The sequence below is a fragment of the Zalophus californianus genome, chromosome 3 (genome assembly GCF_009762305.2).
Source record: "Zalophus californianus isolate mZalCal1 chromosome 3, mZalCal1.pri.v2, whole genome shotgun sequence".
NCBI classification, from domain to species: domain Eukaryota; kingdom Metazoa; phylum Chordata; class Mammalia; order Carnivora; family Otariidae; genus Zalophus; species Zalophus californianus.
The window spans coordinates 59,057,688-59,085,264 of record NC_045597.1 but is presented as its reverse complement, the minus strand read 5'-3'; the positions used below and the strand labels follow the sequence as shown (position 1 = coordinate 59,085,264).

General features: G+C 36.0%; 1 protein-coding gene across 10 annotated transcripts in view; it reads left to right on the top strand.

Annotated features, from left to right (window-relative positions):
* The window catches only part of CAB39L (calcium binding protein 39 like), a 114,665-nt gene that overhangs the window by 25,187 nt on the left and 61,901 nt on the right, over positions 1-27,577 (top strand). For 4 of the 10 annotated variants that reach the window (XM_027588633.2, XM_027588632.2, XM_027588634.2 and 1 more), the window contains one exon: positions 17,689-17,884. The exons of the other annotated variants lie outside the window; for them this stretch is intronic. The gene's annotated coding sequence lies outside the window, so the exon portion shown is untranslated. The remainder of the gene's footprint in view (positions 1-17,688; positions 17,885-27,577) is intronic. 10 annotated transcript variants of the gene reach the window in all.

Sequence of the window (27,577 nt, the reverse complement as noted above, 5' to 3'; positions counted from 1 at the left end):
AAGTATAAAAGATCAAAATTACAGTAATTTTGAAATCACAATTAACCAAATGTTATTTCAAATATAATGCTGTACAAAACCAAATAGCTGATATTAGTAGAAATGCCATAGGATCTGAACCCTGGTGATAACCACCGACAAGCTGGCATCCAAGTCAAGCTTTTTAACCTTTCAGTTTCAGTTTTTTATCTGAATCTGCTATAGTAATAACATTTGTTTTATATTTTTTATCTGTAAAGTGGAGCTACTATGATAATATTTCCTTCATGTTCTTTTCAAGGCTTTTGTAAAGAACATCTATATGAACATTCTTTGATATTATAAAGTGCTATATAATGATATTAATTTCAAGGTTTTTGTTTAAATTTCTATCAACTTAAAAACAACTTTGCAAACATCCAAGGGAGCCATTTAATTTCTGAAATTTAGGAATATATATTCAAAAAGCATAGTTGTGATCACTAATTTATATATCTTTACTATGTTTTTTACTTAACTTTTTGTGGCAGAGTATTGATTGTCTATGCAAAAGTCATACCAAACCTCCCACTTTCATGACTTCTTCTCATGATTGAGGCTGAAAAATGCCAGATACTCATTTTTTCTAGGCTCCTTTGCACTTGGGGGGAGCCATTTTAGCCTTTTCAGGCCAGTGAGATGTAGACGTTTATTGGAGGATTTCCTGAACAATGTTTCCTGTATGTTTTTCTCTTAACCATGGTTTTTTTCTCCCTTTTTCCTAGCTCTCTTTCCCATTTCCTTTTCTTTCTTCTTTCGTTCCAGTCTTCATGTTTTTGCTAAAACATTTCCCCTTACTGGAAATATCTTCCCCCTCTTTCTATCTTACTATCCAAATCCTAGTACTTTTCAAAGTGCATCTAAATTCCCATTTTCTCTCCTGACTAGGTAATATCTATATTCTAGCTTATGATACTTGGTCCCTTGATTATTTCCTCTTCCTTTTACATTTTCTTCAGTCTTTATATTCTCATGTAATTATTTTGTACAGATAACTAGGTTGTTGTGTTTTTTTCTCCCAAGAGTTGTAAGCTCCTTGAAAGCAGGTCCTTTGTCACAGACTGCTTTTGAATTCTTTAGAGAGTGTGGTACTACAGTAGGCTTGTAAAAATACCAATAAAAAATTGTTAAATGTAATTGCATAGTGGAGAATTAGGCTATAATGTGTAGTTAGTTTGAAAACCAGTTGCATGTCTAAGTCTTTAGAATTATTGATATAACACTGTATTGAAAACAGTGACAACTTTTGTATATGTTTATCAGCTATGAAAAGCCAAGATCTTTCTTTAAAATGAAAAAAAGTTTATTACTATTAGATGATCATTTTATAGCTTCTTTCAAAGGAGAACTAGTGTTGTGATTTTCAGATCCTATTTTATGCTTACATTATCCCTGAATAAGTTTTGAAAAGATTATAAAATAGGAAAGAAAAAAATGAAGCAGCATCAACCTGACTGTCTGCATATAGAGAAATGGTTAAATAAATTGTGGTGCACCAATATTAAGGAAACACCATGCAGCAGCTTCTTAAGAAGAATGAAGTCGTTCTGCTAAATCTGGCATGTAAGGAAACAGGATCTACTATTAAGAAACAAAAACAACTTATAAAGCAGAATGTATGGTATGAAACCAGTTTTTAAAACCATGTATTATTTAATCCTGGAGTCCTGGGATCGAGTCCCGCTTCGGGCTCCCTGCTCGGCGGGGAGTCTGCTTCTCCCTCTGACCCTTCCCCCCGCTCATGCGTTCTCTCTCTGTCTCTCATTCTCTCTCTCAAATAAATAAATAAAATCTTAAAAGAAAATAAAATAAAACCATGTATTATTTAAACAAATCATGTCTGTGTTTGGAAAAAAATGAAAGAACAGAACTAAACTGTTAACAGTGGTTAACTTTGGGGAGTGGAATTAGAGAAGAGGAAGGCAGGAGATTTTTCAAACAATAGAGAAGCATGTAAAATAGATTTTTTTTCCACAATGAGCATTATTTTGAAATCAAAATGCAAAAAGATACATTTTAAAAGAATCAGTAAAGCAAGAAAAGTAAACGCTTGTTTTGTAAAACAAGATGCAATTTTGTGTTTGCATTTATTAAAGATTCTTTTCTTTGATTAATAGTTATGAATAGATTTGTAATTATTTTTCCTACTCCAGATCATGTTTTGTATGTCTTCAGAGTTATGGTAATGGAATCCAACTATAATTACTGAACTAATTTTATAGATATTTTTCCATTCGATAAAGTACCTGAATATGTTTTACTATAAATGCTATGTGTTTATTTGCCATAAATGGCCGTGTTTGAATCTGAAAATTAAATATCTTGTCTAAAAGTACTTTCCATTATTAACATGCTTCATAAGCACGTAGAAAGAGATAATTTGAGACTAGTTTCCCTTGACATTTTATTTGTTTTTTTACATTTTTTATTTAAATTCAATTAATTAATATATAATGTATTATTGGTTTCAGAGGTACAGGCCTGTGATTCATCAGTCTTATACCAGGGCTCATTACATCACATACCCTCCTTAATGTCCATCACCCAGTTACCCCATCCCTCCACCCCCCTCCCCTCTAGCAACCGTCAGTTTGGTTCCTATGATTAAGAGTCTCTTATGGTTTGTCTCCCTCTCTGGTTTCATCTTGTTTTATTTTTTCCTCTCTTCCCCCATGATCCTCTGTTTTGTTTCTTAAATTCCACATATCAGTGAGATCATATGATAATTGTCTTTCTTTGATTGACTTACTTCACTTAGCATAATACCCTCTAGTTCCATCCATGTCATTGCAAATGGCAAGATTTCTTTCTGTTTTTTTTTTTTTTTTTGATGGCTGGTCCCTTGACATTTTAAACTGAGTAATTTAATTTATAACTCAAGGTTTTCTGTCCGTTTACTCAGTCTCCTTCTTTCTTTGTCCTTTCTGTGTTCTTTTTAGATCCTGTTTTTCTTCTTGGCTCCAGAGCACCAGCTCACAAATTGTACTTTTAAAGATTTATACCAGGTTTATAATGTGATTTTCCAACATAACATTTTTGTTAGCTCTGATTTCAATAATTTGTAGAAAAGTGAGAGTTTGTAAAAACTTGGAAAACTGGAAGATGACATACCTTATAAGGGGAAATGTGTATTAGCTCTCAACAGGGTGGGGTTGTTCTTTTATTAAAAGATATATTGTGTTCTTACCTCATTCAAGCAAGAAGTTTTCACGGAAGTATCAACTATGGAGAAAACAGAAATCAGATCCAGCAAAGAAGGGCAGAGAAACATGAGAATTATTACCATCTAACAGTGGTTATAGCACTAAGCCCATTTTTGTTGGTTATGATGCTGGTTATATATTGCATCTTAGGATTCCATTAATTCTTTCTTACCTCATCCTTTGTTATTTCTTAAATTGAGAAGTTGGAAGAAAATCATAGCCTGCATTTCACTTAGTGTGGTTATATTTTTTGGAAAGATGTGGAATTATAACTATTAAATTTAGAATTTGGTATACATGAATTATAGCCTTTAGCTTTTATTCTCACTATATTTATATGTTTTTTTGTAAGATCAATTTTTACTCTGCTCAAAGACACATTGTATTACTCTACCCTCATTCTCTTCTGATGACCTTGAGTCCTTTTCTGAGAAGATCAAAGCAAATTTGTGCTCCCTAATGCCATTTGTCTTTACTTTTGACAGTTTCTTTATTCAAACTTTTATCTTTCCTTCTTATTTTAGAAAAACATGTATCATTCTTCTTGGATATTAAACTTTTCGCTTACATTCTTGGTCCTTTCTTCCATCATGAGCTCAAGAATCTCACCCTATCGATTATCCCCTTCTCATCTTGCATCTCCCTCGTATCTGTCCCACTCAATCTACTGAGAATTCAAAGTTTAAAAAATAAAAAGAAAAAGCAAACAAAACCCCCTTTCTTTAGCCCTTCAAGTTCTCCTTCCATTCCTTATCAGACACTAGTATTATATACTTGTGCCTCCAATCCTTAACCTCTTACATTCCTAATTTTGTCCTTGACTTTTGTGTGTCTTGGCACTACTAAGACTCCAACCTCTCATCCAGTCTTCTAGGCATGGTAAATTGAGCCATGCTACCTGGATCAGAGCTACTATTACCAGTTTCCCAAGGAAGACTGCCTTGGAGTGCTCTGCCTGCTTTATGCTTACTGTACTGCGGTATGCTCTGGCGGTCCCAGCCTGGCTTTGGTCTCTCTATCAGCCTGTGTCTTTTAGAATTTAAGGGGAATATGAATTCTTAAGAGATCCCTTTCCTTGTTTTTAGTGGTTTTCTGAAGATCATTTTTCCCCTAATACTTTTGCTTTTTAAGAATTGAAAGAGGGTCTTAGAAGTTAGATGATAGGTTTAGGCAGGAGGTTCATCCCTACTCTGCTGCATTTGGTATTGTTGAACACTCCACATTTTTGAAGTTCTCTTCTTTTGGTCATAGGGATAGTATATTTTTCTGGTTCTTCTTTTCCTCTCTAACTACCGTTTCTTTAGTCACTACTTTTTCTCTCTAACTACCGTTTCTTTAGTCACTTCTTTTTCTCTCTCTCCCTGTAGGTGCTCCCTAAAGTTTTGTCCTTGGTTCTCTTTTGGTCTCTTTTGTATTCCATTGGCAGAATGGGTGACCCCCAAATATATTGCTCTGGTTCTGTTTTCTCTCCAAGTTCTAGTTCTGTATGTTCAAGTGCCTATAAGCATCTATATCCAGAAGCCTTGCTGGCACTTCAAACTCGTTACATATCAAACAACTGGTTATTTTATAAAATTTTTTTTCCTCCTGTGGTCCATATTTCTTTTAAGATATTACCAGTCTACTCTTTCACATGGAAAACAAGGAAACTCACTGTCATCTTAACTCTTTTCTTAATTACCATTTACATTTATTCAGTTACCAAACCTATTGTCTCTGATACTCATATTCTTCTCATTCCCCTGCTAAGTTACCTTCACTGTCATCCTGGACTACTACAGTTGCCTTTGATTTCATCACCTACTGTTTCTCTGCTCTTTTGATTCTTCTTAAGGACCACCAAATTCATGGTCATGAAATAGAGTTTTGATCACATCATGGCTCCCCTTTGCCCACAAATTAACAGTTAAAATTCATTAGCCTACTATTAAAGGCTCTCCATAATTTGACTCCAACCTGTTTTTCCTTTTTTTTTTTACTACTACCATTCACATACCATTTGCATCTGATAAACTAAACTGTTTGTTATTTACATCTTGCACTTCCTAATCCTCTCTGTTCCTATTTCCACATGACCAAATCATACACATCATTCACAACTGAGTTCCAGTGCCACCTTCTCTATGAAACATTCTCTGATTCTTTAAGATATACATATTTTTTGGTTCATCTGAATTTTTATGGTATTTCACTGGTCTTTTCCTTTGTGATTCATAGCTTTTTGTCTTACACTATAGTTATTTTTGGTACATGTCTTATATCCCCTATTAGAATATAAATTCCTTTTTCCGACCTATATCCTCATAGACCGTATTGCCCTCAGATGGTTGGATGAATGAATCCCGTACATTTTGTTTTAAAGATTTTATTTTTAAGTAGTCTGTACACCCAGCATGGGGCTTGAACTCAAAACCCTAAGATCAAGAGTCACATGCTCTACCCACTGAGCCAGCCAGGTGCCCTGAACCTTTAAATGATAGAAAGCTGTAACAGAGCCTTGCCATTATAAAGTATCTAGGGCTATTTCATTTAGTTGTATGGTTTGTGTACTGTCCAAAGACTCCTGCCAAGGGAGTGAGTAGGGCCTGAAATCCAGCTCACATTCCCCCTTCCCCATACCAAAATATGTGCCAGGCTGGTGCAGGGCTGCATCTGCCTGGAGGGTGGGTTACTTGTTCTTTACACGAAGATTCTATTTGCTTGTTAATCTATGCATCTGCTTGACTGCAGCTGTCCTTTTTCTGACTCTTTCCAAAGCATCATATAAGCTAAAAGCAACCCTGAAAGTACTGACAATATTAATTGAAGTTCATTATGGAAACTACTTTGTGTCACGTAGAAACTACCCAAAAATTATTTGTTGAAATAAAAGTTATGGATTAATTGAATATGAAATAAAGCATTATTATAGAGCGTCTCCTTGGTAATTTACTATTAATTTCAAATTTACCCTTCTAGAACATTTGAGATTGCTTGTAATTTTTTACTGAGGTCAGTTGGCTAATATTTATTGGTCCCATTTCCCTTGTCACCACTTCAACTATATCTTTTGGTTAGGATAATCTGATATGAGGTAGACATTTTTTTTTGCCTTGTTCCTTTGGTGCTGTTGTGGTAGAGCCAATGATAGTGGCTTCTGGAAGTTTTTGTAGTTTGATTTGAGGGTTAAGTCATAGACAAAAAAGAGTTTATTTTTTAAACCCATTCCATTTTACTACTTTTCTAGTTTAGTAATTTGTCTAGTTATTTACTTAATGTGTCTTTGTAATATAAAATTTCCATAAACCTGTGAGAGATAGGTGGAGTATTCCTACCTAAATATATAGAAGAAAGCTTAGAGATGTTAATTGACTTGGGCACAAGGCAAGCAAATGATGAAGCTAGGCTAAAATCCAGGATTTCTATATTATCCCTATCCCATGCTTTTCTAAAATGCTGCATCCAAAATTGTTTTAGTGGAATTATTTTGGTGTGGTACGTATATAAGGCAAATTAAAAAGTCCTTAAACACATAGTTAATGGCTTATTGGTATGTGGGTATGTGTGTCTGAGCACCTAGTATTGCACTTTGTATCTACTAAGTGTTTAATAAATAAGGTTGATGACACACTGCTTGTGAGTCCTCCAGTGGATCTGTCTCATTCCAGAGTAGTGACAGGGCAACCACAAGTGGACTGATATATTTTCAATATGTGCTAGAATTTTTATTATATGAGTAGAGAAATGTCTAACATTTAGTGCTTAATTAAATGCCAGCCACATATGTATATTACTTCCCTTGACCCTCACAACTGGTCCTGGAACTGTATATTGTTATCTCCAATTTAAATATAAAATACTTATACACAATCAGTTTTCATTCAAATCTAGGTCTGCCTAATACCAAAGAGACTATGACCTAATACCAAAGAGACTGCCTAATACCAAAGAGACTAGCCGCTTGATATCTGAAGAATATTCAGAAAAGCTTATCACATAAAGGCCTTCGGAGGCTATATATCTATGTCTATTTATTGCTAGATAGATAGAGCTGTAGATTATACTATCCTAGCATTAGGGAAACAAAGCAGTCCCTCCTTGAACTGGTATAGGAGATCTTAATGCTGGGGCTAAATATTGCAGGTGCTACTTCAGCTCAGTACCAGCAGGGGGCCAGAGTGGTGCTGGAAAAGTGAGAAGAGCCATGACATTCTCAGCTTTAAGAGATTACTCTGGTGTTTTGGAAATATAGCCAGTAGGAGGAAGGATGTCTCCTAATTTTTGTTATTCAGCTTCCTCCTTCCTAAAAAAAAAAGAACAGGAGATGGGCAGCACAGTAGTGAAAGAGAAACCAGAATAACTGAGTTTGTTATCTTGTTGAGGTTAATTAGAAGACCTTTTAAAGATTTCCGAATTTGGCCAAGGATTAGCAGTTAGTGTACAATTAGAAATGTGGGTGTGGTTTTTAAAAAATCTTTATTATTGAAGTATAGTTGACATAACAGCGTTATATTAGTTTCAAGTGCACAATAGGAAATGTGTTTTCCATTCTGTCAATTAAACTTCATTTCTGTGCAATCTCTAAAGCATTTCTCTTATAGCATTTCTTCTATATTCTGCTTTTATGAAAGCAGTTTGAATATCTTTAAACAACTTGCAAGGCCACAATGTCAATAATGTTCAAAACGGAAATTATGAGAAGGAAGAACTAGAGATATCTATGGTGTATGGGTAGCATGACAAGCTACTAAAGGCTTTAAACAGATTCTTTGCTTTGGGGCTCCTTTATTGGTTATCAAAGGCTAAAGCCTATTAAAGAATAAATCAAATGTAATTTCTGGGCTACCTGAAGGTGTAGTTGTGATGCTTTGTATTTATATTGTGGTCTTTGGGAATGGAGAAAAACAGAGAAAGAAAAGTGTGAATGAGAAGTGAAGAAAAGAAGTGAGGTTAAGACAGAGGTAAATGCCACTAAAAAAACCAAAGATCTGTAGTTACTCAAATTAACAAAATTGCAGCAATAGGTATACAGTACGTTTTAGCGTACTCTAACACATACATATCTATATGCATATACATATACATGCATTTTATAATGGTAAAAGTAATAGTCATTTCCTCTATAACACTTGTTTTGAAACAAATGTGTTCCAACATGATTGATATATTAGGGAGCAATTTGAGCATGATACACATTTCTTGTTTGCTTTATGCAAAAACCACCCTGCTAAACCAAGCCACATAGGAATACACACAATGTACACATGCACACACTTCAGACACCTACCAGCAACCTCAGTGTACCATGTGTTATGAGTCCTATCTATCCACATTTGGTATTAAAACTTTCCAGCTGATTTCAGATAACCCTATTTTCAGTATTTCAAAATAACTCACAAGCTTCGGTTCTTCTAACACCCACCTTCATTAGCAAGTGCCCAGTCTTTTTCAAGGTACAGTGTCATATTTATTGTAGCATTTATGTACTTTTTAACCACTTAACATATGTAAAACTACTGGGTTTTTTTTAACTCTATTTATTTATTTTGACAGAGAGAGAGAGAGAGACAGTGAGAGAGTGAACACAAGCAGCGGGAGACGGAGAAGCAGGCTTCCCGCTGAGCAGGGAGCCCGATGCGGGGCTCGATCCCAGGACCCTGGGACTATGACCTGAGCCAAAGACAGATGCTTAACGACTGAGCCACCCAGGCGCCCCATAAAACTACTATTTTTATTGGGTTCCTACCTTTTCTAAAAAAAGTCTCTGATGAAATTTTTGAAAAAAAATTTTTTTTAAAGATTTTATTTATTTATTTGACAGAGAGGGACACAGCGAGAGAGGGAACGCAAGCAGGGGGAGCGAGAGAGGGAGAGTCAGGCTTCCTGCGGAGCAGGAAGCCCCACACGAGGCTCAATCCCAGGACCCTGGGATCATGACCCGAGCCGAAGGCAGACGCCTAACGACTGAGCCACCCAGGCGCCCCTCTGATGAAATTTTTGAATATTGAGTTCCAACCCCACTGTTCCTTGCTTTTTATCTCTCTAGTGTGATCACAGGCCCAAGCTAAATTATTATGAGCAAAAGCAGGGAGGCAGAAAGTTGAGAAAGATATGAAAGAACCTAGGAGAAGATACAATAAGAAGGTATGAAAGAGGGGCGCCTGGGTGGCTTAGATGGTTAAGCGTCTGCCTTCGGCTCAGGTCATGATCCCAGAGTCCTGGGTTCGAGTCCCACATCGGGCTCCCTGCTCCTTGGGAGCCTGCTTCTCCCTCTGCCTCTCTCTCTCTCTCTCTTTCTCTGTCTCTCATGAGTAAATAAATAAATAAATCTTTAAAAAAAAAAAAGAAGGTATGAAAGATATGATTAGAAAGAAAAGATATGATTGGAACCTAGGAGAAGCCTGAAGACCCAAGCATCTTTTACTTCTCCCTTGGGCAAAGGTAATGGCCAACCCCAGAATGCAAAGCAGTCTATTGGGATGCATCCTAGTTTTAAGGGGGAAGGTTTACCCTCATTTGTTTGGAAGAAACAGTTTGACCTGGGGGCGTGAGTAATGGACAGAGCACTGAAGCCAGTTAGAGAAAAAAATCACAGTAACAAGTCCAGATTCACCAATTTCTGACTTTGGTTAGTAGAAAACAAGAAGCAAAATGATTAAAGTCAAAGAAAATCTAAGACAGTTGTATTGTCAAAAATATTCAAGTCTGGGGCGCCTGGGTGGCTCAGTTGGTTAAGCGACTGCCCTCGGCTCAGGTCATGATCCTGGAGTCCCGGGATCGAGTCCCACATCAGGCTTCCTGCTCAGCGAGGAGCCTGCTTCTCCCTCTGACCCTCCCCCCTCTCATGTGCTCTCTCTCTCTCTCTCTCTCTCTCATTCTCACTCTCTCAAAATAAATAAATAAAAATCTAAAAATATTCAAGTCTAAGAAATAAAGACTTATATGATTTCCCATTCCCTGGAAACTCCCATTCTCCTGCATGTGATTCCAAAACAAGTGGACTGCTTCAGCAGGAAAGCTCCCAGTCAGGAACCATCTGCAATGACCTTCTCAGTATGATTTTGGGGTTGATAGGGGAGATTCTCCCAGAGATTAGAGATTAGAATCAGGGGCAATCAATTTAGTAACTAAAGAACTCATTTCCCTTCCCAGACAGGGAAGCTTACTCTTCCTGTCCAGCAAAGTATCATATGTATTATGAATTGATGTTTCTTTACCTCCCTTTTTTCATGCAGGTGTTTTTATTGCCGGTGTCTCTTTTTCTACTTTGCCTTGTTTATTAGATGTCTTGGTGTGGGGGGATTAAATTTATAATTGAGCCATAGGATGATAGACCTTAAGGAGCTGCTTCAAACTTGATTGAGAAGCATATACTCAACGGAGATATTGGAGCTGGAGGCAGTGAACAAGTTTGAGCAAGGGTGAGTGCACTGTTTGGAAACCTTGCCCAATGTTAGTCAGGGCCATCGTTGAAAGTATGGATGTAGGAAAAGGGTAGGTGTGGATGTTGAGCAACCAGGTTGAACTTTTTTATGGAATGGTTTTATATAATACACAAATGTAACTGAGTGAATCCAACTACATATGCTTTGAAGTTCAATCATAATGCAAAATAATCTCACCCAACATTTCACTTAATGACTCTTGCCTTGAAGTTGCTCTTTCATAGTGAGATTCTCACTTTGCTTTACAGACCTGTCAATCTCTTTACACTAATGCTACACACTCAGAAGCCAAGCTGGTTAATAAGTGTACCCCATTCTTATGCATATGGTTATTAACAGTTGGTTACCTGAACTAGCAGCACCAAAGTCATTTTTCAGGTTTGATGTAGCTATTGAAAGAGAGGCCCAAGGGTTTCGCTTTTTTTGAGATCATGGGGACCAAGGCCATGTAATCTGTGCCACCATAGAGGAAGAGCCCAACTATGAATGAAGGAAGCACCAAAGAAAGCAATGCAAGGGGCTCCAATGACATTGTTTAAGCGTGGGCTTAAGTTAGCTTTGATCCAGGGTCTCTCAGCCTTGGTACTGTTGACATTTTGGGCTGGATAATTCTTTGTTAGGAGAGAGGATGTTCTCTGATTTTAAGATGTTCAGTAGCATCTCTGGCCTCTCCCCACTAAATGCTTCCCCAGCTGATAACCACTGATCTAACCCTAGGTTCTTTGGTTACATGATCCTTAAGTTCTGTTTTTGCTAAACTTATGTGCATTGGGTCTTTCACTTGCAGTCCGATTGTTTGTTAACTTTCTCCTATGGCTTCTCTATGTAAATAAAAACAAATGTATTCATTAAACATAAACAGCTCTCTAAAACCAATAAAGTAAAATTAACAATAATTTAGTCCAATAGATACCACTAAATTGCCAATAAAGCATAAAAACATATATTTGTGTTTAGTATTTTACATGTTAGGATCTTGATATTTTTGAACATGATAAACCAGTTTTTATGTCAATTATTGTTACTGTTGACAGTAAACTTTTTAAACCACCAATGTGTTATTTTAACGGACTAATCAATTTTTTAAAAAGATTTTATTTATTGGGATGCCTAGGTGGCTCAGTCAGTGAAGCATCTGCCTTAGGCTCAGGTCATGGTCTCGGGGTCCTGGGATCAAGCCCTGCATTGGGCTCTCTGCTCAGAGGGGAGTCTGTTTCTCCCTCTCCCTTTGTTGCTCCCCCTACTTGTGCTTTCTCTGTGTGTGTGTGCCAAATAAATAAATAAAATCTTTATTTTTATTAAATCTTTATTTTTAAAAGATTTTATTTATTTATTTGACACAAAGAGAGAGCATGGGGGAGGGGCAGAGGGAGAGAGAGAAGCAGACTCCCTGCCAAGCAAGGAGCTCTACTGGGGCTTGATCCCAGGATCCCAGCGTCCCAGGATCATGACCTGAGCCAAGGGCAGACACTTAACCAACTGAGCCACCCAGGAGCCCCTTGATGGACTAATCAATTTAATAATGTGCCTTAAAAAATTCTGTAACTAGTTACAATACTTAGAACTAGTGAAGTGATGCAGTAGATACATTTCAAGATGGAATCTAAGTGTTAGGGTACTCAATAATGTCAATATGACTGCTAAGGTGGAGGAGGTAATTTGGAATTCTGCATAGTTATACTATCACACATAGAGATAAATAATTTTTTCCACCACATTTTTGTATTTGAATTACTGTAGAATCATTGCTTATTAGTGTACCATGATGTCATTGGCCACAGCTTGATCTATATGTATCATTTACATTTTTAACTTTCTTCTGTGCTTTCTCAAGCAGACAGCTCCATGGAACTACATTACTTAAGGGTTGTTAAAGTCTCCATCTAATAATAAAACATTAAAATCTCATTCTATGGAAATTTCTCAATTGTGAATTAACAATGTAAAATAGAAGTTTTGATTTTGCAACAGCTAAACTAATTTAACATTTCGACGTTAGAACTCTCTAATGTAATGGTAGTCATGTATGCTTACCAGTACCTTACAAGTTAAATTAGCGGTTAACTGCCAAGAATTATTTAAACTTCATTTATTAGTTTTATTGTTAGAAATTTTGGCATTGTTATTTTGAATCTATATTAGATATATCGAAAGACAAACACATCATTGTGTTAATGTGAACCAAAATTTTTATGTAAGAGAAAATGAATATAAATTTTAAAAAAAGTAGAGTCGAAATTCTGTAATGATAAATTAGAATTGAAATATCAGTATAAACTAATGACTTTTTAAAACTTGTTTGCTACCTTTGATCACTGAAAGGTCTGGAAGCAGTGACATGTCAGTAGCAGTGAGTATGCCTGGGTACCCAAACCTCACTAAAAAGCACTAGGGCTCCCTGAGAAATGACTTATTCCAGATCTGGGACAGAGTAAATACAAAGTGAGGCTGGGACATTCTGTTGAACTAGAAAGCAATAAAAATTCAAAGATTAATGAAATTCTATCAAAAGGATGCAAGAAGTATCTTGAAAGGACTTCCACTGTCCAAATCTGGGAACATTTGCACAATTATTACAGATACCTCTTATATATCATTGCATATCCTCTAGGATTCACTTTTCTCATTTCAGCTGTGTGCAAACTCTTGTGTAGGCATAACCATACACTGCTTCATTTCCTGCTGTTCTGTAAGCCCCTTGCTTTTCGCAGTGTCCATAGGGAAGACTCACACATGTGCAACCTGGAAGTACAGAGGAGTTAAACTCAAGTGTTAGGGGAATTAATGACCTTTTGGGAAAGCCTTTGATCAATGGAAAATGAAGCCAGTGGGTAAATTTTTCTCCTCCCTTTTCTCCTCCCACCTTAGTGGTGGTCCTGAAATGCAGCTTAAAGGGCTTCTAAGAGGTTCAGTCTGACAGATTAAACAGATGGCCAGCTTGGTAATGTATTGTCATATTGGCTCTCCCTCCTTTGCTTTATTCCGCTTGTCCCTCACTCCTGCTCATTGTAATTGGATTACTTTTATTGTATTTTTTTAAAAGATTTTATTTATTTACTTGACAGAGAGAAACACAGTGAGAGAGGGAACACAAGCAGGGGGAGTGGGAGAGGGAGAAGCAGGCTTCCCACCAAGCAGGGAGCCCGATGCGGGGCTCAATCCCAGGACTCTGGGATCATGACCTGAGCCGAAGGCAGACGCTTAACGACTGAGCCACCCAGGTGCCCCGTAATTGGATTACTTTTAAAAATAATATTCCATAAGGCTTTTGCTTCAGATCCAACTTTTTTGGGGAACCCAAGCTAGAAGGATGGCATCAAAAAGAATAATGCCTGTAATTTATTGAAACATTGAATATATAAAGATTTATGAACCATTTTGAATGATATTCAAAAGCAGAGAAAGACTTACCAAAAATAATCTTTTATTTGCCATCATTGGAAGAGAATGTTACCAGCTGTTACTCTCAAAATTGGTAATTAAAGGAAGCCATTATCATTCTTTTTCAATTAGAAGTCTAGTTGAGGAGAAGCTCTTCTCTACAAAACAAGTCAGCCAATATAGCAGAAAGAAGAACAGAATTTTTTAAATGACCAGTTTTTAACCCCTGATGAAATGATTGATTTAGGCAAGGATCATCAGTGAAGACTAAAATTCTTGGAGGAAGCGTTGGTGGAAAACTGCATATTTGCATGTTATGAACGATCACTCTATACCTTACTAGCTAGTCAAAAAGGAAAACAAGTCTTCTCAATAAATAAATTTGCTTTTAGTACCTTAACTCATAGAAATAGCTTATTTATTATTTATTATTTAAAAGGCTTATTGTATTTTCCTGGTTTTTTGCATGCCTAGTAATTTTTGACTGCATGCCAGACATTATGAGTTTTATGCTGTGTGCTAGATTTCTAAAAATGCCTTTAGATATTTTTGAATTCTACTCTAGGAGGCAGTTAATTTATTTGGAAAGAATTTTATCCTTTCTGGACTTAATTTGTAAAGTCTATAAGGAAGGACCAAACAACTTTTAATCTAGGGCTAATTTGGTCTCACTGCCAAGGCAATATCTTTCAGAGTATTCAACCCAGTTTCCCATATATTATGAGATTTCTTCACTCTGGCTGTTGGGAACAAGAACTATTTCCAGTCCTGTGTGAATACTGCGAATTCTTCAGCCTGATTCCATTGGTTCTTTTCCTGTCTTTGGAGTTTTCTCACAGATGTGCTAATCAGTTCTCAGATGAAGAATTGAAGAGACTCCTCTGCTGATCTCTGGGACTCTTTGCAACTCTCCCCTCTGGTATTCCGCCCTGTGAATTTTAGTCAGATTGGCCTTCTTGAATTCTCAACCTTGTCTCTTTAACTCAGGAAGACTGCTACGCTCTGTTTGGACTCCCCTTCCTGCTCTGCAGCCTGGGGCAATAATCACCTTTTTTCCCTTTTCTCAGGGATTATTGGGCTGAGCTGCTTGGTGTCCAGTGTCTAAAAACCATTGTTTTATATATTTTGCCCAGTTTTTAAGTTATGTAAAACAGAAGAGTAAATTCAGTCCCTGTTACTTCATCATATCCTGAAACAGACTACAATCCACTATAATTGTACTTTTTAATTTTTCTTTTCAAATAATTTTTAGAAGAATGTACTTTTACATTTTCAAGTATTAATAGGGTTGGTTAAAGCATATTTGCTTATATATTAAATATTTTTAAAATAACTTTTAGTTTTCTCATCTTGTTTTCAGAGGATGTAGCTTGTGCCATTCCCCTTTGGAAATTTATTGATTTTTTTTTTTTTGTGGGTTAATATATGGTCACTTTTTGTGATTTATTTGCATGCATTTAAAAAAGTGGTGTTTGGTAGAAATCAAATATAAACACATACAATCATGTGTCATCAGTCTTAGTGTATATTTTGAATACCTTGTCTTTATTTTGTGCCTTAGAATCATAGATTGATAATAACGTCTTCCAGTGTTAAAGTGACTTAAAAAAAATTAACCTTGTAGTTATTCTAAGCACCATCCTTACTAATTCTGAATTTCTTCAGGTATATCAGAACACTTTGAGTATAATCTTGGACTCAGGAAGATACAAGGCGCTTACTACTAATCACCCCCTGGTGATTTAAGATAATATCTGTTTAATATTTATTTTAAGTAGGAAATAAAACTCTAAGTTTTACGGAACTACAAATTAAAGGAATAATTGGCAGACTAATTTCTAGTCTTCTTTGGTGCCTATTTCTTAGGTGTTAAGAATTAAATCACCTTATAATATATTTAAGTTTTAAAAGTCTACTTTAGGGGCACCTGGGTGGCTTAGTCATTTAAGCACCTGACTCATGATTTAGGCTCAGGTCACGATCTTGGATTGTGAGCTGACCCCTCATCCGGCTCCCAGCTCTGGGCTCCGGCGCGGTGTGGAGTCTGCTTGAGATTTCACTTGAGATTCCCTCTGCCCCTCTCCCCCCACCTCATGATCTCTCTCCCTCTCTCTCTCTCAGTAAATAAATAAAATCTTTAAAAATAAATAAATAAAAGTCACTTTAAATGAACCACCTTAAGTACATATTTTTAAATAAATATATGTGTATATTAGGGAATATATATTAAACACATGATATATAGATTAAGAAATAAAGCCAAGCTTTATTTATTTGCTTGTTTTTCTTAAGGGTAGTAACCAATTATTTATAGATTTTTGCCTTGCACTTTATTTAAGCTTATATTCTTAGGGATGCTTTAGTTCTGCAGAGAATAAGACTAAAACATAATAGGTCTAACTTCTATCAGTTCTGTAATTGAGAGATCTGTCATCAGAAGAGGAGCCTGAGAATTTTGATTGGAAATAGATAGTGGGAGACTGAGAACCTGAAAGTCTTTGGGGCTATGGGACTGGAACAGAAAGCTGTAAAGCAGGCTCTGACCAGCATTCTCACAGGGTCAGCATGTATTCCAAGCTGAGTACATTGCCTCCTAATTCCAGAGAATTCTACAAATGCCATCTAAGCCTGTTGTCACCAACCATCCCACTCAATTTTCTACCTAATTCCTCATTCTCAAATTTTTCAGAGATCCATAATTTTAAGATATTTTGCTTTATAATTAATTATACATGTGTAATAATGAAAAAAGTTTTTTTAATACTCCTAAGCCTTTTAAATTCTCACTGAAGAGGTATTATGCATCCTGACCAATGTTTGTGTGTGTGTATGTGGAGAGAGGAGGACTTCTAAACAAAGTAATCATATTTGGTTTGCACATAAATAGTATAAGCTGCTCTACTTGATATTTTTGGTGTCAGTATTTTTCTATGTTCTTTGTAATTTTCCCTTTTATAACTGCAAATGTTGGATCTAAGTTTCAAAATATGCCATATTTTAAAATACATTAAACTTTCACACACTTAAATTATAAATACTTTAATTTTAAAATCTTGCTTTTTGAAATCTGAAGATTAAATTCGTGGTACTTAAATATTTCCTTGCTACATTTTTATTATGATTGGGAATCAGCATCTTCTGAGAAACTAACATATTAGTAAATGAAGCCATTATTATCACTATCAACACACCTTTGTTAGAAACTTTTATTTACATTTTTAAAAAGCATTGTCAGGCCATTTTAATCTGTGGACCAAACTCCATACATGAGCAACTATAGGACTGAGAGGGAAAAATACGGTGAGAAGAATATTGTGTTTATCCCTAGACGTTTTTGGGGGGAGGGAGAAAGATTTCCAGTTTGCCTCAGCTTAATTGCTTTACACACATTCTTGTGACGCACAATTGGGAGGGAGGAAGAAAAAGAGGGAGCTGTTACTGTGTGGTATGTATCTAAAAGAGAGCGTTTGAGAGGGAGAGGAGAGAGCAGAAGCAAGCTGGTCTGACCAGAAACAGAACTGCCTGTGACAGATTAAGAGACAGGCAAGGCTTGGAATCTGAGAGCAAGCAAAGAGAGTGGAAATTTACAGCTGCCCTGTGCGAGTGTTCAAGTGATCATTTTCTGCTAACGTTTTCCCGGTGGTAACTGTTACTCTTCAAAGAGAGAGAAAAAGTCAAGGCGGGATTGTGGAAGCTCCTCTCTGCAGCAGTTTGGTAACAGGAGGCACCGTCTGTTAAACAGAAGATAAAACTACTTCATGTAAAGTGCTTTGAGCCCAAGAGAGAGCTGTCTTCAGCACCTCACCATGTGTCTACTTTTTGTTGCTTAAACAAGCCTGGACATTTCTATAACATTCGGTAAGTATCAGCCAGGTTATCTATCCCAGTTCATAGAAATGGAATTAATATGGTAAACTTCAGTTTTCATTGAGGTTTTATAGTTATGGCTTATATATTCATTTTAAATCATGTTGTTACCTTGTTTCTTTGTGCATGATGAACTGCTGTTACTAGGAGAGGTTTAAAAAAAACAACAACTACAAAACAATACTTCTCTGTTGCCTAAGGCACTTGAACCATTACCAACTATTCTGTCCATGGAATATCTTATTTTGGAAATGGGTTTTTATTTACAAAGAATTTCCAAAAATAAAATAGTGGCAGTATACTATTTTTCATGTTTCCTTTTCAAAGGCATGAAAATTCAAAAGTTACCTCTGTCTATTGTCAGATTTAAAATTATCGTTGTGATGTTTGGTATTCTCAATTATTATAAGTTATACCATTCTCTCATAATTCAAATAGAAGTGTTAATGAAACCATTAATTAAAAGGACATATAATTTAAACATTGAATGCTTCTGTTAGATCCAATAAGTGACACATGATTTTTTCAAAGTTCTGTAATGAATATAAAAATTAGATAATTTACATATCAAATTTACCATTTGATACAAAATGAATGTACATGGATTTCAAATTAAGGATTCAAACAGTTATTTTGTTCTTATAGCTGATACCAGCCTCTCATATAACCTTGTTTTTCTGCTAAAGAACTGTTATAGCCCGATGCATATATGTATGCAAGCAATACAGCAGAGAAAAGAAAAATAAACTTGTAAAATATGTATTCACATTCCAAGAGAAACTTGATTTGTATAGTATTAACAAAGGACATTGTATACTAATTTTTTATGTCTTTTTAAAGGCATCAGTGGAAGACACATAATCATTCCTCTGTGGGAGGAGGGAAATATATATTGTTAGCTGCTAAACTGAGTCACTGCATAGAGATGTACCATTCTAAGCAGTTTCTAATTTACTCTCTGCCAGCATAAAAAAATATGTCCTTAGTTAGTGATTCAAGTGAATCTTTTAAGGCAGAACAACTTAACTGAAATGAAAACTTCAAGAGAGTGTCAGTAAACATATCGAAAGGGTTTATACCCTGGACATAATATATAAAATGGCTGTATTTCCTCTATGTGTACAGAAGCCTGTAGAACAGGTTTTGTTTTGTGGGTTTTTTTGTTTTTTTTTTTAATGCCTTTCACCTATGTATAAGAAGAAACTCAGCTGGTCTTGGGAAAGCTTTTCCAGACCAATATCTTACACTTAAAGTCAAAAGTAAATAAAATAAAGATAATATCACAAACCAACTTTTCTTCTTTGCAGAAGTTCCTATACTCGGTCTTAGACCAATGGAAGATTTGCACACAGCTTCACAATTATCTGAATAATTTTCTTATTTTAAACTATTAAGTCATTGGTATTACCTTAGTGGTGGCATCATTTCTTAAGCCCATAGGAATGTAAATATGACAGTAAAGAATAAGTCGTTCCCAGTTTACAAATGTTTTGTACTTCAGAGGTTATTGTGAGTGGGTGGTTGGGAATTTGGGACCTATCTTCCCTGGAAAATAATTTAACAAATGATTGTTTGACTTTTATTATAGCCAAAGAATTATTTTAGTCACACTATAGAAAAACCATTGCCACCCTGAAAGATAGTAGGAAACCAATTCTAGTAACGAAACCAAATGTAAAAACAATTATGTTAAATAAAACATTTTTATTTATCCTAGATATTAATGCTTGAAGAAAAGCAAATTTAATGAGATGGATGGGTTTTTGGAAGGATGCTTATAAACAGGATTTCTAGGTACTTTAAAGAGCTTGCAAGGTTGATTGCACACCCTGTATGAGATCTAATCTCATGTTACAATTCGTGATTTTTATTTTCCTTGCTCTAGGCCTATTTCTAGCCATTGCTTTTATGTTTATCACCCATTTCTGAAGTCTAGTCCAGTGGCACATAAGTAGGTACCTAATAAATAGTTACTAGATGAGGACTAAACTTTTTCTTTGGTTCAAAAAAGCAGAAACTGAGTCATTTTTCTGAGATGTCCAAAAAAGGAAAGGGGTTTAGGGGCACGTGGTTTTGATTATGAGAAAGATACGGATTGACTGAATTGTGAGACACAAACAAAGCAATAGAAGTGCAGAATCGGCCTAACTATTAAGAGAAAAAGGGAAGACCTTGGTATGACTTGGTGGCATCCCGAATGAGCAGGGATGGTGATGAGGGAGGCAGTTTACAAGCTTGGTATCTTGAGTACATGCGACATTCTGAAGTAAGGTGTCAACTTTATGTATTTGCATAAGTGTGCTCAGACCCCTATGAAGAAATGTGGCCTATTTGGAAAACTGAAATTAGGTCTATCTAAATTAAGTTTAGTTACAGTGGTCCTAAAAATTTCTCTAAAGTACTCTAGTACAAAATGTAAAAGTTGGTAATGTAATAAACATATGTAATGAAATAATAGAATGAATGCAGAGTACACTTATACTAGATGATTTTTAGTGGCAGAAAAACTTCCACTTGATCAAGAAATACGTTTTGTTCTATTTCAAAACTATAATCCTTGTCTTAATAACAATAACAATATCTAACCAAAATTTGATGACTCTTATGTATAATATGTATGTGCTTGTAGGAAAGACTAAAAAAAAAAGTGAATTTTGTGCTTCCTTTGATAATTCTGTTGTGAAGAATAACCATTTGTGAATTTCAGTGATATCTGATGCTTTGATTACAGTACTGGTTTTTGAGAACACTGACCTAGCTTCAGACCTCTGCTATAAATTGAGATTGTGAAATTCTAATCTAGAATTATCACTCATTGACAATCACTAATAGTTAGTAGATGTAGAAAATTTTAGCTCTGACAAGTGACTGGAGCTGTCAGCAGAATCACTATGAACCTAATGAATGGAGTTACTGGTGATTTTTCCTGGAATAGTAGTCTAGTATTATTTATAATTATAATTATGTAATTATTTATGTCTAGTATTATTTATAACAACAAATAAATTAGCAGTTGTATGTCTTCCTAACTTCATGTACTAATTCTACTTTTAAATTATTTCACTAGTTACAATACATTAGAATTCAGGAGTAGTTCCCAAGGACATGGGTTTCTCTTCTTATAAAAGAGTTTTTATTCCGACGTAAGTCTTACCGAGGCTTCCAGATGAATGACGATGCATTAAAACTTCTCACAAGTTTTCTATTTCTATGTAAATTGTCCATTTTTAGTAAAGATCTCCTTCACACTGTATTAATAAAACTTATAAAAACAAAATCATTCTTAGTCATTTTGAACTAAGAAAAAGAATGATCAGCGAAAGTCCTTATTTATACTTTATTGTCTACAGATTTTCACTCATTTCTATAGGTTTTCTAGTGAAATATTTAATTGTGGTGCCTTCTAATTATATTTAGCATATGTATCTAAAAATAGAATCATTGGGGTGCCTGGGTGGCTCAGTTGTTAAATGGCTGCCTTTAGCTAGGTCATGGTCTCAGGGTCCTGGGATCGAGCCCCATATCCGGCTCCCTACTCAGTGGTGAGTCTGCTTCTCTCTCTGCTGCTCACTCGCTCGTGCTCTCTCTCTCTCTCAAATAAATAAATAAAATCTTAGAAAAAATAGAATCATTAAAGGATAGAAGACATTGATTGGATGATACTTTGACATATATGCTCTATAACAGATTTGGTGTCATAACATGTATAACTAGAATGATGTGCTTTGTAATTTATTATCTCTGTGAAGGCATTTCTAAATTCTGACATTATCAGTGGGGGGAGAGGTGACTACTTGGATATCGCAAATATGGTAGAACCTGTAGGTATACTTTTTCAGTTTTAAAATATACCTTAAATCAAATGCACCCATTTATTTATTTATTTATTTATTTATTTATTTATTTATTTATTTATTTAAAGATTTTACTTATTTATTTGACAGAGAGAAACACAGTGAGAGAGGGAACACAAGCAGGGGGAGTGGGAGAGGGAGAAGCAGGCTCCCCACTGAGGAGGGAGCCCGATGCGGGGCTCCATCCCAGGACCCTGGGATCATGACCTGAGCCGAAGGCAGACGCTTGATGACTGAGCCACCCAGGCACCCCTAAATGCACCCATTTAAAGAGAATAGTTTAATGAATATTGACAAATATATACACTAATGTAACCTGCATTTCATTAGTTTTTTAAAAATGAATCTTACAGGCCCAATTATCTGCCACAGATGCACTTTGATTATATCATTTCTATCTGTGAGCTCTATTTGGAATGCAGATAAAAGAATGGTGATTCCTGAACTTTTGTGATTTTTTTTAATGTAGTACTAAGTTTATTTTAATTTTTTTTAGTTTAAGAGAAGGTACTTATGCCTTAAGTTTAAATTAGAAGCTCCAAGAAACTTTTGGAAATGTTCCTCTCTCATTCATTGTTGATTGTATAATAAACTTATGTGGAAGGGAAGAAGGCTCATTTTTGAGTTGGGTTTGTTACAGTGAGTTAGAAGTTTGGTTACTTTTTTTTTTTTTAAAGATTTTATTTATTTATTTGACAGAGAGAGACACAGTGAGAGAGGGAACACAAGCAGGGGGAGTGGGGGAGGGAGAAGCAGGCTTTCTGCTGAGCAGGACCCCAGGACCCCAGGATCATGACCTGAGCTGAAGGCAGATGCTTAACTACTGAGCCACCCAGGCACCCCCAAGTTTGGTTACTTTTATAGTTTTACCTATGGAAATCTTGAGATTTTTCTTGGCTTCAGAGATAAATTTCTCACTCTCTTAAACTTTTGTGGGAAACCTTTGAAATTAGAACTATTTTTGAACAGTACAATTGGAGGTTAAACATAAAGGCCTGGAAATACTCATTAGCCATTTAGAGATAGACATTTATTTTCTTTAAATATTTTAAGAAATAAAAACAAGGGAATTGAATGTCCCAAATGACCTTTTCTCCTAGCTTCCCTTTTCCTCTTCCCCTATAAACACTCCTCTGCACTTATGTCACTGAACATATTCAGATGACTCACTCGAGTGATTGAATTTGGGCCATCTTTAATGACGCTCACACATAAGTTAGGAATATGAAATATTTTACTGTGTATTAGAAAAGGGAATGCTGCCAAAATCTACTACAAAGTCTACGGGGCCTGAGTTCCCTGGGAGCAGAGCTGAATAATTTTTTTTTGGCTTTCTCTCCAGATTCTGAGCCAAGTTCTACTCTTTATGAAATTTCATAGCCAAAGTAACAGAAATCATATTTGTTTGACTAATGCTTTGAAAAGACATGGTGATCAGATATTCCACAGTTTGAACTTTAAACACAGTTGTTTAGTCATTAAAAATATTTATGAGAAGGTGTTTCCATTATAAAAGCATTTGCATGGCCTATTAAACAAAGTTCAGAAAAAAAAAAAAACCAGAAAATTTGAAGGAAAAAGAAAGTTTAGCATCCATAAGCCAATTACCAAGAGACAGTCACCATTAACTTTTGTAAATTATTTTTTCTATGCATAGGTTTTGTGTACTTGTGTTTTGTTTGCTTTTAAATAGTTTTATAGTATGGAGTAATGTTTTTAACAACATTTCCATTTTATTTCACATTCTTTGCAAACATTTTCATAGCCAAAGACTGCATTTCATCAAATCTAAGAAGCCATTGGCTCTAAGTCATATACTTTGTATAGCACTAAGAAAGAAAGAAAAAACTTGCTAACTAAGGTAAAATCCCCTCAGTTGTAAGAAACACCTAAATTTCAGGGATGGTAAAATGTTTTTAAAAATGTTACAAAGATGGGCGCCTGGGTGGCTCAGTTGGTTAAGCGACTGCCTTCGGCTCAGGTCATGATCCCGGAGTCCCGGGATCGAGTCCCACATCGGGCTCCCTGCTCAGCAGGGAGTCTGCTTCTCCCTCTGACCCTCTCCCCTCTCATGCTCTCTCTCTATCTCATTCTGTCTCTCAAATAAATAAGTAAAAAATCTTAAAAAAAAACTTATTTATTAAAAAAAATGTTACAAAGATAACCCTTATTTTAGTTTATTTTGTTGAGACAGATTGCCAGAAACAAGAATTACTACTAAATCAGAGGTTGTGAACATTTAAGGGTTCTGGATCCATATTCTAAATTAATGTCCAAGTAATATTCCCATCAGCATAAGCCAGAGGGAATGGAATCAGGGAGATGTACCAAGGGGGTTACTTTGGTTGTTTTTTGTGTTTTGGCCTGGGTGGTAAATACACAGGAACTTGTTATGCTGTTCTCTATTTCTTCTATATGCCCCATATATTTTTGTTTTTGTTTTTGTTTTTTTTTTAAAGATTTTATTTATTTGAGAGAGAGAGAATGAGAGATAGAGAGCACGAAAGGGAAGAGGGTCAGAGGGAGAAGCAGACTTCCTGCTGAGCAGGGAGCCCAATGTGGGACTCGATCCCGGGACTCCGGGATCATGACCTGAGCCGAAGGCAGTCGCTTAACCAACTGAGCCACCCAGGCACCCTGCCCCATATATTTTTTTTTTAATTTTTTTATTGTTATGTTAATCACCATATATTACATCATTAGTTTTTGGTGCAGTGTTCCATGATTCATTGTTTGTTCATAACACCCAGTGCTCCATGCAGAACGTGCCCTCCTCAATGCCCATCACCAGGCTAACCCATCCCCCTACCCCCCTCCCCTCTAGAACCCTCAGTTTGTTTAAAATACCTAAGGTAAAAGTCCTATTGAAGCATTTTGATTAACTTGATGGTGTCACAATCCACTTGTGAGCCAACTGCTGTAGCCAGGGCAGTGGAAGGAATACTCTGGCTATGCCTGGGTCATGTTCCCACCCTTTGGGTGGGGTGGGATGGGAAGTAGAGCAGACAAGTCTATCACGATGAGAAACAGGGACCAAATAGCTACCAGAGATATTCTTTTTCTTTTACTTTTCTGATTCAGTTAATTTCTGCTTCTATAATGCTATTATTTCCATCCTTCTTTTCTTGGAGACTTTTGGGGTGGTTTCCTTTTTAACTTGAATTCTTACTTATTTTTATCCCCTATGAATTAATGATAATTGTAGATTCTCACCCTCCCACATGTCCTACCAACAATATCAAGGCTTCCTTTCAAGAATTATTTCTAATTTTTAGCATTTATTTTTTGAACTCTTGTGGGTTTGATTCCATCTCTTCTTTTTATAAAATGTTTAGTAAGCATACATAATCTGTTTACACATAAATATGTTGGCTATAGATTCAATTATGAGGCTATAGACTCTCTTTCAGAACTCTGTAGGTTTTCTCTTTGTTCTGATGACATTTAGTTTTATGGAAGTTCAAAGGCAACTTGATTTTTATCCTTTGTTGTTGTTAAGGTCATTTTGTAGGAATGAGCTTTGACAGTATAATGTTTGTTTCTTTTAAAAGCCACAAGACATTGAATTTAGGGGGTCACCATTAATCTCAACTAGAAGAGCTCTTTAAGTGACTAGGTTTAGATCTTTTTTCTGCTTAAGCTGTTACATCTCTGTTGCTTCTGCTTCATTTTTTAGATTTTTCATTCTTGTTGGCTTCCTCCACCTCCTCCCATTGTTGTGATGCCTGTTTTTATAGGATAACTTTATCTTTTCCATATCTCTGTAATATAAATATTTATAGGTGCTCAGTAAATATTTTTTGAATGAATAAATGTAGCCTGATTTATTTTTTTACCTTTCAGTTATCCTTAGTCAATTTTCCATGGGGTCATTTCTGCTCTATGAAGATTTGGATTACCGTGCTGTATTTGGGGTGTTATCTGCGTATGTGTGTATATGTATTGGTTTTTGATCTTTTATCTGGGCCAGCTTTTAGTTTAAGTCCTTTTCTTTTTTTGTCAGTTATGTCTGTTCTGTCTCTTACAGAGAACTAATTTTGAAAGCAACCTTTCCTAAGTCCACAAGGCATTTCTCCTCTTTCTTGGGCTGCTCTTTCTCTCTCTTTTTTTTAAAATAGAACCTACATTATTTGTTGTTTATTCTGTTTACTCACGCTTGAAAATGGAAAAGTACAACAGGGTAGTGTCAGTCCTTGGACATTTGTTTGCTGCATGGCCCACTGTCCACGCTATGCTAGAGGGCATGTTGGTATGCACAGCCTACATAGTTTTCAGTCTCTAAGAGGCATTCCTCTAGTGTCAGTCTGTTGGACTTAATATGGCATATTCTCCTGTCCCTGCTTCCCGCTTTGCTGAATATAACATATATTCTAAAAAATCTGAAGTAGACTTTATGGAAAAATTCCTACTACCCTTTTATCCCCAGAAGGCACCATTTTCAGGACTCTGCCATTCCATTTGTCTCTACCCTTCAGCACTTTATCTTTGGCCATGATAGAAGGATTTCAAGATTTAGAATGGATATGGACCAGTGATGACTCACTTGAAGCTCACTGTATATAACCTAGCTAATATCAAAGGGTGATGCTCTTTCCTTAAGAACCCACCCTTACAGTATGGAGGTTCCTCAAAAAAATTAATAATAGAACTATGATATGATCCAGCAGTTCTACTTCTGGATATTTATCAGAAGAAAACAAAAATATTAATGTGAAAAGATATATGCACCCCCATGTGGAAAGAACCTAAATGCCAATCAATAGATGAATGGATAGGGGCACCTGGGTGGCTCAGTTGGTTGAGCAACTGCCTTCAGCTCCAGTCATGATCCTGGAGTTCTGGGATCAGTCCCGCATCAGACTCCCCGCTCAGCGGGGAGTCTGCTTCTCCCTCTGATCCTCCCCTCTCTCATGCTCTCTCTTGCCCTCTCTCATTCTGTTTCTCAAATAAATAAATATAATCTTAAAAAAAAGAACAGATGAATGGATAAAGAAAATGTGCTTTGTATGTATAATTCTCTGATAAATATTAATTCACTCATAAAAAAGAATGAAATCTTGCCATTTGTCGATATGGATGGACCTTGAGGACATTATGCTAAATGAAATAAGTCAGACAGAGAAAGAAAAATATTGTATGAGCTCACTTATAAATGGAATTAAAAAAAATAAGCTCATAGAAACAGAGACCAGATTGGTGGTTGCCAGAGGGAGGTAGGGGTTGGGGTGGGTGAAATGGGTCAGGAGGGTCAAAAAGTACAAAGTTCCAGTTATAAAAAAATAAGTCATGGGGATGCAATAAATAAAATAAGATAACTAAACTAGTATTAATGTAAATATAATATATTTGGACTTTCCCAAAATATTTGACAGATTTGTTTTGATATCTTCATAAATGAAATGGAAGAATGAGTTAAATGATATGACTAGGTGAATTCACAGTTAGTTAAATTTTTTTAAAAAAGAATCCCCTCGATTTATAGATAGAACAAATGACACCCAGACAAGGGTGATAATTTCTGAATCACAGTGGTCAATTACCAACTCAGAACCAGATGGGGGTTTAAGTACCTTGTATTGTTTAGTAGGTAGTGCTGAGTGCCAGTTGGCTCATTTTTTAAATGACTAATGGCGTAAATGTGATTGGGGTGGATGCACATGCAAGTATCCTCCATGGTTGACCAGGGAGTAGGAAGGGCAGCCCCGGGTTTGAGGGTAATACAGGAATGTTTTCAGTCTGGGGTGGGGTGGGGCTGGTTATGGTCCGAGGAGAACAGAGCAGTTAGGAGAGTTTTGCCTTAATTTATAGGGGATCAGGGGCTGGAACTGCA